This window comes from Giraffa tippelskirchi, chromosome 1 (assembly GCF_054371585.1).
Source record: "Giraffa tippelskirchi isolate mGirTip1 chromosome 1, T2T-mGirTip1v1.2.pri, whole genome shotgun sequence".
Lineage (NCBI taxonomy): Eukaryota > Metazoa > Chordata > Mammalia > Artiodactyla > Giraffidae > Giraffa > Giraffa tippelskirchi.
The window spans coordinates 91,848,598-91,860,992 of record NC_137275.1 but is presented as its reverse complement, the minus strand read 5'-3'; the positions used below and the strand labels follow the sequence as shown (position 1 = coordinate 91,860,992).

General features: G+C 38.2%; 1 protein-coding gene and 1 long non-coding RNA gene across 6 annotated transcripts in view; one reads left to right on the top strand and one right to left on the bottom strand.

Moving 5' to 3' along the window:
• DKK2 (dickkopf Wnt signaling pathway inhibitor 2) overlaps positions 1 to 12,395 on the top strand; it is a 610,668-nt gene that overhangs the window by 221,422 nt on the left and 376,851 nt on the right. The gene's annotated exons all lie outside the window — the stretch shown is intronic.
• Positions 596 to 6,806, bottom strand: LOC145538962 (uncharacterized). The gene is made up of 2 exons (XR_014077371.1): positions 6,725 to 6,806; positions 596 to 824 (listed from the first exon to the last, which is right to left on the bottom strand). It is a non-coding gene; the product is annotated as an uncharacterized LOC145538962 (long non-coding RNA).

Sequence of the window (12,395 nt, the reverse complement as noted above, 5' to 3'; positions counted from 1 at the left end):
TTCCAAAACCAGGAAGCCAGTTGGTTTAAAACTGTTTTCCTGGTGGTCTTCTCTCACTCATGGAATTGGAGTTTTCCAGATAACAATATTTTCTCTCTTGCTTTCACAGTTTAGTTGGAAGATAGTCTCTGTTCACTTGAAATCTGATGATGAGCTTTCTAGGCTTCCCAGGTGGCGCCAGTGGTAAAGAATCCACCTGCCAATGCAGAAAGACACAAGAGACAGACCCAGGTATGATTGCTGGGTTGGGAAGATCCTCTGGAGAAGGAAATGGCAACCCACTCCAGTATTCTTGCCTGGAGAATCCCATGGACAGAGGAGTCTGGCAGGCTATAGTCCATATAGTCGCACAGAGTTGGACACAACAGAGCACACAATGACTTCTATATTGAGTTTAGCCCTTTTGTACCAGAGACATATATATTTAATCTCTTTAATTATTCGATTTCTTGGCTTTGGTTTTGTAAACCTCTTATCCTCTGGCCTACACTTCAGTCTCTCTTTCACTTATTTTGCTTTGTTTCATTTTATTTTCCCTGCTTATACGGTGCTGATGTATATGTATAGGACATTTAAAAAATCTGTGCAGAGATCATGAGGATTTAAATAATAGATTTATTTGCAATTTGGTATCTTTTTCTTTCTGTTATTATAATCCATCTTCCAGGTTTCCAAGTCTCTTAATCTTGAAGTACATTTCCAGCCATTTTTGCTGTTTTATTCCTGTCAGATGTTGAAGTTTGGCTCCACCCGGCTTTTCCCTTACTGGCCTAAACTCCCCTACTTCTCTGGGTATTGGTATTTTACTGGTCTCTTGCTGCCACCTGAAAAATATTACAGGTTTCAATTTGAATACCACATCATTATGTACAAAAGTTTTTTTTTTAATCTCCTTTGTAAGCATTTATTTTTCTTGTTCATTCTCATCTTTTCAAGTCTACAGAAAAATAAATATTTTTTGTATTTTTCTCCCTTCTGCTGCTTTCCCCTGTCATGTGTTTTCAAATAGTTTGTCATTTAAAACTCTGTATGCTTTGGGGGCAAGACAGATTGATTTCTCATGAAAAGTTACTTCCACAGCCTAATGATAACCATAGAGGGGAGAGTATAAATCTGACTATAGATATGTGAAAGGTATCAATGGGGACAATGAGACCAGGAAAGGAGACGAACTTTCTCTGAGATCATTCAGGTAGCAAATGTTTGAGGATGGATTTTAACTTGGGTTTGCTCAATATACAAACTCATGCATTGTATTGGTAGATTTAAGCTACAAGTATCCAAAAGTACAGCTAATCAGAGCTGAAGCAAATAGGGTTTTATCCTCATAGAAGAAGAAATCTGGAGGGAAGTAGTCCTGTGCTTGGAGAAGGCAATGGCACCCCACTCCACTACTCTTGCCTGGAAAATCCCATGGATGGAGCAGCCTGATGGGCTGCAGTCCATGGGATCGCAAAGAGTTGGACACGACTTCCCTTTCACTTTTCACTTGCATGCATTGGAGAAGGAAATGGCAACCCACTCCAGTGTTCTTGCCTGGAGAATCCCAGGGATGGGGGAGCTTGGTGGGCTGCAGTCCATGGGGTCGCACAGAGTCAGACAGGACTGAAGCAACTTAGCAGCAGCAGCAGCAGTCCTGTGCTTGGTGCAGTGACTCAATGACATTGTTGAACTCTCATGCACCTGGAATCTCTCCTTAGCATGTTGGCTTCTCAACTCCATAGCATTTGTGACTTCCACAGGTCAGGGACTCATTTTTACTTTAAAAGTGGGAAGGAGAAGAATAGTCACAAACACCTCTTTAATTTGAAGGCAGTGTTTCCTACAAGCCCTTCTTTTCTACCCTCAACAGGTTTTTTTCCCCTTATATTAATATATCAGTAAGACTTTGTTACATGAATTTGTTACATGACTATAAGGAAAGGAAAGATACATTAGTATTTAGCTTTTCAATCCTTTATGGGAGAAGAGGGCAAGGCAGAAGGGGTTAGATTGTCAATGAGATGACCACTATGGTCTGAATTTTGTGTCTCCCCAGAATTCATATGTTAAACTCCTAATGCCCTGTGTGATGGCATTGGAAGGTGAGGCTTTTGAGAGGTTCTTAAGGGCGGGCCCCTCTTGAGTAGGGTTAGTGCTCCACAGAGATCCCTCACCCCTTCCACCATATGAGGACAAAATGAGAAGTCTGCGGTCTGGAAGAGGACCCTTAGCTAACCATATTGGCACCATGGTCTCAGACTTCTAGCTTCCAGAATGTGAGAAATAAATTTCTGTCCTTTATAAGCCACCCTGTCTCTAGTATTTTGTTATACATCCCAAATGAACTAAGATACCGATCAACAAAGTCATAAGCTAAACCCTCCTGCCCTCAGCTGACCTGGGCATGAGCTTGGTCTGGACAGAGGGACCTCCTTCAACAATGCAGACTGTCACCTTGTGATTCCATGAATGGATAAATGACAAATCCATTGTGCCTTGTTTGCTCTCTTTAATGATAAGCAGGAATAATCATACTATTTAGTATATTCAAAGATAGTTCAATTCAATATCATTAGAGAAGACTTGCTATATAAACATTTGGTAAATACAATCTCTGACCAAGTTTTCAAACTAAACATAATGCATAAAATCTTGAATTAAGGACATGGTAGAAGGGGATGGCTATTTTGACAGTCATGATTCAATTAGTAAATGCATCACACCTTGTTATTTTAACTTCGATACTCAGAGATTTATAAAGATTGTAAATTATCCCTTGTCTTTCATTACTGATGTGAAATTCCTTTTAGGTATAATTTTCATCTGGAGATGAATATCAATCAGTATACTAAAAGATGAAGGCAGTATTACGTTTTATTGCAAGAACATTCATCTAGCAAGCCTCAGGTTCAAAATGAAGGTAGTGACTGCAAGACCTTTTCTGAAAGCATTTTAGCACTAATTCCATATATGTGCATACATATGTATATGTGTATATATATATATATGCATACATATATATGTGTATATATATATATATGCATACATATATATGTGTGTATATATATGCATACATATATATGTGTATATATATGCATACATACATATGTGTGTGTGTATATATATATATATACACACATACATACACACACACACACACACACACACACACATACATATAATATATGGGATAGCACAACAAGTAAAGAATCCACCTGCAATGCAGGAGACACAAAAGACACTGTTTTGATCCCTGGGTTGGGAAGATCCCCTGGAGAAGGAAACGGCAACCCACTCCAGTATTCTTGCCTGAAAAATCCCATGGACAGTGTAGCCTGGTGGACTGCAATGCAAAGAGTCGCGAGGAGTGAGACACAATTGAACAACTAAGCACAGCATACAAACACACACACACATTTGGAATACTTGATTTCACTCTTTTTGAAATATCTGGAGTTCGTTTATTAGAATGTCTTTTAAAAACAGCTTTTCTACCCCTAACATTGGATCCATGTGGAGGACAATTATTGTTAAGATGGCTGTTACCACCTATACTTTCATTGCTTATTTTTTGATCTGTTTTGTTACTCTTATAGTCTTAGTATTTGAAACAGTGCATGGTACATCGTGGTCAAAGAATACTTACTGAATGAACAAATGAATGACATTCATGAATAGCAAATTAAATAAGGCAAAGAGTAGAGGGAAATTTCAACCAAGGGCTCAAGGGTTAGTAAGAGGATTCCAGAGGATCTAGATATTTGGAAAGTAAAGAATAGCTACAGACTTAAGAAAAGCAACAGTTAGAACTGGACATGGAACAACAGACTGGTTCCAAATAGGAAAAGGAGTACGTAAAGGCTGTATATTGTCACCCTGCTTATTTAACTTATATGCAGAGTACATCATGAGAAATGTTGGGCTGGAAGAAACACAAGCTGGAATCAAGATTGCCGGGAGAAATATCAATAACGTCAGATAGGCAGATGACACCACCCTTGTGGCAGAAAGTGAAGAAGAACTAAAGAGCCTCTTGATGAAAGTGAAAGAGGAGAGTGAAAAAGTTGGCTCAAAGCTCAACATTCAGAAAACTAAGATCATGGCATCTGGTCCCATCACTCCATGGGAAATAGATGGGGAAACAGTGGAAACAGTGTCAGACTTTATTTTTTTGAGCTCCAAAATCACTGCAGATGGTGATTGCAGCCATGAAATTAAAAGATGCTTACTCCTTGAAAGGAAGGTTATGACCAACCTAGATAGCATATTGAAAAGCAGAGACATTACTCTGCCAACAAAGGTCCGTCTAGTCAAAGCTATGGTTTTTCCAGTAGTCGTGTCTGGATGTGAGAGTTGGACGGTGAAGAAAGCTGAGCGCCGAAGAATTGATGCTTTTGAACTGTGGTGTTGGAGAAGACTCTTGAGAGTCCCTTGGACTGCAAGGAGATCCAGCCAGTCCATCCTAAAGGAGATCAGTCCTGGGTGTTCATTGGAAGGACTGATGTTGAAGTTGAAACTCCAGTACTTTGGCCACCTCATGCGAAGAGCTGACTCATTGGAAAAGACCCTAATGCTGAGAAGTACTGGGGGCAGGAGGAGAAGGGGATGACAGAGGATATGAGATGGCTGGATGGCATCACCGACTCGATGCACATGGGTTTGGGTAGACTCCGGGAGTGGTGATGGACAGGGAGGCCTGGCGTGCTGCGATTCTTGGGGTCGCAAAGAGTTGGACACGACTGAGCTACTGAACTGAACTGAACTAAGAAAAGTAAACCCCAATGAATTGGAAGTGGAGATTACAGCTAGAGGAGAAGTCCCTGGCTGGGTTACAAGAAGAAAGGGGCCTGGGATGCATGCGGATTTGCATATGAAGGGAAGGAAAATAGGAGTGAGGGGATGAATCATTGGAAACTGCTTCCAGATCTTGCCCCTGGCTACAACAAGATTTTGCTCTTTCTTCATTTGACCTATGGAAGTAACTGACCAGTATTAAAAGCTGTAAAGTTCTATTTTGAAAGTTTGGATTCTTTCTGTCTTTGGGTTTGTTACTGTGCGGTTACTACCAAGTGAGTTTTGTAAAAATCTAGACTTCTTAAAGCAGCGTATTTCTAAAAAATTCTTAGCTTTCTTTGCTTACTTAAAAAAAAACAACCAGGAACGAAAACCTGACATATTTCTCTATCAGAGACATTTGATTAAATTCTGAGCCCTCAAGCAAACACATATAAAAAGATTTTCCTATGCTGTGTTAATTTTAAAAATAAGCAGATCTCCAGTGGAGAGAGGTTTCTTCTTTAGCAAGCCCTCAGGGTGGGGGATATTGCTACGTACGTTTTCTTCTAAATTATGCAGTTTAGATTTATCTTCTAAATAAGCAGTGCCATGTGTCAAAGGGAGAGTTGGAAGAGGAAGCAGAAGAGAAGCAGCCCTGGTCTGCAGAGTGTCTCCAGAACATTTTAGCAGGGAGAGGATCTCATTTCAGTATATTCAAATTTATCCTTTCTCTGAAATTAAGACTTTTTTCATGAATATTGGAAACAGAAGGGTTCTCTCCCCCACTTCCTGTAGCTAAATAATTAAGCCTGTTGCAAGACATACAGTCAAAATGGGTTTCCTAGTTACAGATGCTAAGGAATAGTGACAAAGTTTTCTTATTATAGTCATCACCATCAGCAAACATTTGTTCTTTGTAGACTGTTTCTTAGAAACAATTAGTTTTGAAGAAATTGATATATGTTTTTCTGTCTGCAGTAAGGAAAATACAAAACAAAGGTGTTTTCATCATTTAGCTTTGGTGCATTGTTGCCATTTTTAAAATCAGTAAAACACTACTCAGGTTACATGGCAAGTGAGGAAGGTGGGGAAGGAAAAGGGAGAGGTGAGGGGAAAGGGAGACTGAGAAAATGTTGAGCCAAATCTATTGCATTCAGTTTCAAAAGAAACATACCAGGCCTAGTTTTGCACCAGACGCCATTTATTTATGTTGTTTAATTAAGGGTAATCCTATTTAGTACAAGTAAACATTTGCTTTCTATCATTTACTACTGTGTTTGATTTTCTCATTTCTCAAGGTTGAGAACTTGTGGTCATTAAGATTCATGGTTATTACACTCATTTAGAAGCTACATTCCACATACTTTTCAAGAGCAGGCATAGGAATTATTAATTTTTCACTTTAAGATATTTTGATTTATGTTTCTATGGTAATACATGCACTGATAACTAAATTTTAAATATGCAGAAGACAGTCTAGTGAAAAATGCTTTTTCCCTCATGCCAATGCTTAAGCCAGTTTTTTTTTCTCCAGAGGCAACCACTATAAATAATTCTCTTTTTATTCATGTGAAATCTTCTCTACATATATGTTGTTGTTCAGTCACTCAGTCATTTGCGACTGAGCAACCCCATGGATTGCAGCATGCCAGGCTTCCCTGTCCCTCACCATCTCCTGGATTTTGTGCTCAAACTCATGTCCATTGAGTTGGTGATGCTATCCAACTATCTCTACATGTATACACATACTCCATTCTTTGAAACACAAAGAGAACCCATTTTCTTTCATCCCTTTATGTCTCTCTCTCTTTACCATGTTTTGGAGTCATTTCTTAGCAGTACCTATAGTACTGTTCTGTTATTTTTAAAGGTTGCATTGTTTTTCATTTTATGGCAGCAATACATTTATTAAAGAGTAACCAATTGACTGGGACTTCCCAGGTGGAGCCAGTGGTAAAGAACCCACCTGCAAAAGCAGAAGACATGAGAGACGCGAGTTCGATCCCTGGGCCAGGAAGATCCCCTGGAGAAGGGCATGGCAACCCACTCCAGTATTCTTGCCTGGAGAATCGCATGGACAGAGAAGCCTGGTGGGTTCCAGTTCATGAGGTCACAAAGAGTCAGACACAACTGAAGTGAATGAAGCAAGCAAGCAAGCCAACCAGTTGATGGGGCAAATAAGTTAAAATAGATTAATCTATAGTTTGTTCAGTTGTAATAAACTAACCTGCTTCTAGAATTTTCTGTTCTTTCTGTTGCTCTATCTGCCATCTATCTGCCTACGTACCTACCTATCATTTATCATCTACCTTGACAGAGAGAGAGAGATGCTACATTATATGGATAAAAAGCAAAATTAGATGGATTGTGATACTGATTTAATCAAATTCTCCTCATTTTACAGATGAAGAAAGAAAAGTTATATAATTAATGGGAAGGCACTGCTCTTAAAGCATTTTTTTCTTTCATCTCTGCCAATAGCCGCCAATAATTCATTCCTTTATTGACCTAAGCATTGAGAATCTGATGTGTGCAGGCATTGTATGAAACTTATTGGATCCAAATGAATTTTCATTCTTGTTGAGGAGACATACAAATAATGAAATGGAGAGAAATTCTAATGCAATACATAGGAAAGAATGTAATGATATGGGAACAGATTATGATTTTAGATGCCATGGAAACAGAACAAGGAAAACATTCGTAGATTGGAATTGTCAAAGCAGCTTTCAGAACTTAGAAGTTCTAAGAACTTAGTTCTAAGTCTTCACAAAGGATTTTGATAGAAAAATAAAAAGTTAGACATTCTAAGCAAGCAGAAGCTATGTACAGAAAGATTCTGAATGTGGAGAGAACAGAGATTGCTAAGTAGAGTGTCATGGTTCACCTGGTGATGACTGCATGCTGCATAGCTGACAGTCTCCTGACAGAAGTCCTAGATATACCTGTGTGTGAGGGAAGCACATTAAGAGCACAGCCTCTGGGCAAGGCTCCCAGGGTTTGGATGTCAGAGGAACTGACATCAGCTATGTGATCATTAACTATTTAGTTAACCTATCTAGAAGCTGCTGCTGCTGCTGCTAAATTGCTTCAGTTGTGTCCGACTCTGTGCGACCGCATAGATGGCAGCCCACCAGGCTCCCCCTGGGATTCTCCAGGCAAGAACACTGGAGTGGGTTGCCATTTCCTTCTCCAGTGCATGAAAGTGAAAAGTGAAAGGGAAGTCACTCAGTCGTGCCTGACTCCTAGCGACCCCATAGACTGCAGCCTACCAGGCTCCTCCGTCCATGGGATTTTCCAGGCAAGAGTACTGGAGTGGGGTGCCATTGCCTTCTCCGTATCTAGAAGCTACAGTTTCCTTATCTATACAATGAGTAATAGTACTTACTTCAGAAGAGTGTTGCAAATATTAAATGAACTAATTAATGCAAAGATCTAGAGCAATGTATGACATATTGTAAAGCACTCTATGAAGATTCTATTCTTCTTTTAATATTTTTTTCTACTGTTAAATTTTATTGTTTTCTAATAGATTTTTTTTTCTATCAAGAATATAAAACCGTTCTTAGCTTTCAGGTTGTACAAAGATGGGTGGTAGGTAGGATTTGCTCCTTAGCCATAGTTTGCTACTACCTATTTCTGATATTCCCACATAAATCTTTTACTCAGTAAAGTTTGCTAGAAATTAGTGCTTTTATTATATAATGGCTGCTAATCTTACCACTTCCTAGACAATGAAACAGTTTTAAACATGCCTTGTCAATATTCTAGTCATGTATTTTAGTTCTATACATATTTTAACTTCCATAAGACACATATATTGTTTTACAGAGTCATTCATTTATGCTTTCCACATATTTACTCATTCTATTACACTCCATTCTTTTCTGCATATTTAGAATTACTTTCTTTTGCCTGAAGAACCTCTAGTGTTTGAGTGGGGAGTGGGGAATGGACTTACTGCCAATAAATGTTCTCCACTTTTGTTTATCTGACATAATCTTCATTTGCCCTTTATTTTTAAGAAGTGTCTTTCTAGGTTACGAATTCTGGCCAGAAGTTGTCTTGGTTTAGAAGATACCACTTCATTCTCCTTTGACTTCATTCCTATTGAGAAATCAGATGCTTATTTAAAAGTGTTTTTGTCTCTAGCTGCTCTTAAAACTCTTTATCTTTGGTTTCAGAAGTATATCTAGATGTTTTCTTTGTATTTATTTTGTTTTGGGTTTATAGCACTTCCTAATTCTGTTGCTTGGTGTCTTTCATTCTTTTGGAACTTCTTGGCTGGTATCTTTCCAATATGGTTTCTCCTTTTTCTATTTTTCTTTTGGGATTTCAGTTATATATATGATAGACCTTTTTTCCATGTCCCATATATTTCTTACATTGCCTATCTTTTTGTTAAAAAAAATCTCTGCTTTCATGCAGGTATTTATATTTTTACTTGTATTCCATTTTACTAACACTCTTTTCTGTGGTGTCGCATATGCTTTGTTGAGTTTCTTAGTGTTGGTAATTGTATATACTATATATTGTATACACTAGTTCCAAAATTTTAATTTCCATAATTTAAGTTCCATAATTTTCTTACTGTGGTAAAATTCTCCATGTAATCATTTAATTTCACAAGCATATTAAAGACAGTTATTTTAGACGGATACCATTATTTGAGGTATCTATGAATTTACTGTTTTTTATTTTGGGGATTTCAGTTGTTTTAGTTCTATATCCTAGCATACCTGTTAAGTCTTGATTAAATACTTCATGTATTCAATAAAAAAGTTATAGTGCCTCTGGATAATGTTATCTTTTTCTAGTGTTTACTTTTTTAAGCTGTCAGACATAGAATGTGTATCTGTCATTGTGATTGACTCAGAGATTACAGAATTTGAGTCTGAGTTTCACTGTTTCTAAAGGTTGAATTATTTCTAGTTTACCTTATTTCTAGATTTTAGTCCTTGGAGTATCTCACTGGAAAGCCTGTTTTATATTTTCTGTTTTTTTGTTTGTTTTCAGTTAGGTTCCATCCTTTTTGGTAGGAATTTTTGCCTCTTTAGTATCATGCAAGAATTTGTAACCTCTGCTTACTTTACTATCTCTTAGCTGCTTCATTCTGACTTTTTATCTTTTTGCCATCTTCATCTTAGGAATTTGAAAATGCCTTTTGGAACCCAGAAACAGAATTGTGGATTCATGTCAAAATATTTCTCTTTTGGGGGAACATGTGTCTTTTTAAATCCTGATTCATATTGTTGCTTTCTAAGCTTTTGAAGAGCTGGGTTATCCTGAACTTTTATAGTTGTTCTTGGTGGAAGAGTTGGTCTGTAAAATGTTACTCTCTCAATTGTGCTAAGTTTTTGATAATATAAGACATGGTCCATTTCTTAACAACACTTCAATTAATAAAAATGTACACACACACATATGCACACATATAAATGTATGGTAAGCACTCTAAGTTCTAAATGTTCTAAGTGTGGTTAGTTGTGTGGTAATGTGTGAGAGTACTGTAAAATTCTTTTAATAGTATGTAATTATTTTTCTTATTTATTTGCTTGTTTGTTGTCTCCCTCTAGAATGTAAGACTCATGAAGAGAGGGTCATAGTTATCTTATTTATTGCTGGTACACAGTATAATCTTGATAAATATTTTTTGATAAGTGATTGCTGGATTTGTGTGGTTATGAAGTTTGTGTTGTATTTTATATCTGTCTTGTGAAATCGCTACATCACATGTAGAAGGAATAGCACTTGGCACATATGCCACACATCCACACATACATTTCACTTCTTTGAGAACAATTTATATGTAGTGTAAGGAAAGTTATGACCAACCTAGACAGCATATCAAAAAGCAGAGACATTACTTTGTCAACAAAGGTCCATCTAGTCAAGGCTATGGTTTCTCCAGTAGTCTTCTATGGATGTGAGAGTTGGACTATAAAGAAAACTGAGCGCCGAAGAATTGATGCTTTTGAACTATAGTGTTGGAGAAGACTCTTGAGAGTCTCTTGGACTGCGAGGAGATCCAGCCAGTCCATCCTAAAGGAGATCAGTCCTGGGTGTTCATTGGAAGGACTGATGTTGAAGCTGAAACTCCAATACTTTGGCCACGTGATGCAAAGAACTGACTCATTGGAAGACACCCTGATGCTGGGAAAGATTGAGGGCAGGAGGAGAAGGGGACGACAGAGGATGAGATGATTGGATGGCATCACTGACTCAATGGACATGGGTTTGGGTGAACTCCGGGAGTTGGTGATGGACAGAGAGGCCTGGCATGCTGCAGTTTATGGGGTTGCAAAGAGTTGGACACGACTGAGCAACAGAACTGAACTGAATACTGATGACTTCATTGACACATGAAAATAAATTTTTCCATTTTATAGACAGGATACTTGAGATATGGATGTTAAATCATTTGCTTGACTTAATTGACTGCCCTAGGATAGAATCTCAGGGTTCTGTTCTTCAAGTCACATCCAGGTGAAATGTACAGAGAATTTTTCCCTAGACTCTCATGGCTAAAACAGTATAACTTCTAACTCTTTCCCTCTATATCCTCACATATTCTGTTTGATCATTTTTAGCCACTAAGGTGAATCTACAGTATAAATTGTAAAATTGGTTTTTAAAATATAAACACAAATTACACACACACACACACACACACACACACACAGACACACACATATAGTTTTTCAGTCACCCAGTCACGTCTGACTCTTTGTGACCCCATGGACTGCAGCATGCCAGGCTTCCCTGTCCTTCACAATCTCCCAGAGTTTGCCCAAACTCATGCGCATTGAGTCAGTGATGCTATCCAACCATCTCGTCCTCTGTCATCCCATTCTCCTCCTGCCCTCAATCTTTCCCTGAATCTGGGTGTCTTCCAATGAGTCAGTTCTTTGCATCAGGTGGTCAAAGTGTTGGAACTTCAGCTTCAGCATCAGCCCTTCCAGTGAATATTCAGGGTTGATTTCCTTTAGGATTGACTGGCTTGTTCTCCTTGTAGTCCAAGGGACTCTCAAGAGTCTTCTCCAACACCACAGTTCAAAAGCATCAGTTCTTCAGTGCTCAGCCTTCTTTATGGTCCAACTCTCATATCCATATATGACTGCTGGAAAAACCATAGCTTTGACTATATGGACCTTTGTTGGCAAAGTAACATCTCTGCTTTTTAATATGCTGTCTAGGTTTGCCCTACCTTTTCTTACAAGAAGCAAGTGTCTTTTAATTTCATGGCTGCAGTCACCATCTGCATGTGTGTATATGTAGAATTCAAGGGATGTGAAAGTGGCATTTTACATAGATTTTAAAATTTGTTTTAAATAAAATTTTATATCTATTCATGTGCATGTGTGCTCACTCATGTCTGACTCTCTGTGACCCCATGGACTGTAGCCCACCAGGCTCTTCTGTCCATGGAATTTTCCAGGCAAGAATAGTGGAATGAGTTGTCATTTCCTACTCCAGTGGTTTATATCTATCACACACACACACAGACATATGTACACATATATATACAGATATAGTAATAATTCAGGTATATAAAAGAAACACATTTTACCTTGGAGGGGACATTTTGAACTTGAAATGCGTTTCCAATGTGAAAGTGCTTATTGATGACGATAAGC